The following is a 1,857-nucleotide window of genomic DNA, read 5'->3' as shown; positions in this document are numbered from 1 at the left end:
CAGCCAGAAGGTCATCCTTCCTGATGACCTTTACACAATGGTTGTTAGAGACTTCTGTTCTACCACGTCTCTTGTCTAGCAGTGGCAGAAGCACAAGGGATCTGCCTTATACCCCAGGGCATGCTACTGCTAGATGGTGGGCGCAGTGAATACGGTAACTGGATTAAATTGGAGCCCTGCTGGGTATCTGAACACGTGGCAGAAGTGTTTTACTAAAGATATGACAGTGGTTCCCACATCTACCTGGCAGGCCAGAATGGCAGTTGCATGTCTAGAATGTGTCCGTGGTGGTGAAGTACCACTGGAAGCCATGTGTGGGTACCAGTGGTCCAATGTGGTCAATCTGCCACACTGGAATGAGCCCTCTGCCTCGGTGGATATGGTTCCATTAGCTTGGCACATTGCGTGGTGTGAGCTACTGGCTGTGTTGTGTCTTCAGCTTCCATTTCTTTCAGGGTACATGCTCATGATGTGGCCTGTTGTGTTTGAGGTGGACTTTCACGTCCTATTCTGTGGAAAGGATGTGTAATCATGGCCACTTGTTTAGTAGATATTAGGTCAGCTTGTAAGACCCATTCATGTTCTCCTTTGAATGGTCCTTTGCCATGAGTGACAAGTAAGGCTCTTTCTTGGGTCACAAGCTGCTACCCTGGTCCTGTATCTACCAAGGAGGGCCCCTAACAGATCATTAATCTGTCAGTCACTGGACTATGCCTTGAGTCTATAAATGTACAGCATACTTGGTTTTTGTTTGTTTGTTTGTTTTGTCTTTTTGAGACAGGGTCTCGCTATGCAGTTCAGGCTGGCCTCGAGCTCACTTTGTAGCCCAGCCTGGTCTCGAACTCACAACAATCCTCCTGCCTCAGCCTCCCAAGTGCTGGGATTACAGGTGTGCGCCACCACGCCCGGCCCTGCACAGCATATTTGATGTTACAATGGCCTGCTCAGCCCAAGGCGCTGCAGACTTTGCCTCACTAGTCAGTGTCCTTGAAATCTTAGTCAAAAGCTGATACCCGTAGGGTGTGTCCTAGTCCATTTGTGCTATGGCAGAATACCTGAACTGGAATCATTTATAAAGAAGGAGTAATTTATAAAGAATAGAAATGTAAGTGCTGGGTGTGGTCTTTAAGAATGGAACAGCCAGGCATGGTGGCACACGCTTGTGATCCCAGTACTCCGAAGGCTGAGGCAGGAGGATCATTGTGAGTTTGAGACCAGCCTGGGCTACAAAGTGAGCTCAAGGCCAGCCTGTACTGTATTTCGAGACCTTATCTCAAAAACACACACACAAAAAAAAAAAAAAATGAAGAAGATGAAGAATAGAAATGTATTTCTCACAGCTCTGGCAACTAGGAAGTTTCAGATCAAAGTGCTGGAAGTCTTGGTGTCTTGTAAGAGCTATGTCTGCTTCCAAGATGGAGTCTTGAATACTGGATGCTCTGGAGGAGACAAATGTTCCTCACATTGCACACGAGCAGCAGAGAGAGAACCCACCCCTGCAAGCCCTTTTTATAGTGCAGTTTACTCCATTCAATCCTTCGAGCCCTTTTTATAGTGCAGTTTACCCATTCTTTTTCTTTTTCTTGTCTTTTTGAGACAGGGTCTTGCTATGAAGTTCAGGCTGGTCTTGAACTCACTTTGTAGCCCAGGATGGCCTCAAACTCACAATGATCCTCCTGCTTCAGCCTCTAGTGTCCTGGGATTACAGATGTGTGCCACCATGCCTGGCTGTTCCATTCTTAAAGACTTTGGAATAGAAGGCCTCAGCTTCCACTGGGACTTACCGTTGCAATGAGGATTAAATTTCAACAAGATTTTTGCAAGGAATGAAAACATTCAAAATATACCAAATGCTGG

Source organism: Chinchilla lanigera, unplaced genomic scaffold, assembly GCF_000276665.1.
Source record: "Chinchilla lanigera isolate Chin_1 unplaced genomic scaffold, ChiLan1.0 scaffold00019, whole genome shotgun sequence".
Lineage (NCBI taxonomy): Eukaryota > Metazoa > Chordata > Mammalia > Rodentia > Chinchillidae > Chinchilla > Chinchilla lanigera.
The sequence above is the reverse complement of the archived record's forward strand: the minus strand, read 5'-3'. Positions refer to the sequence as shown.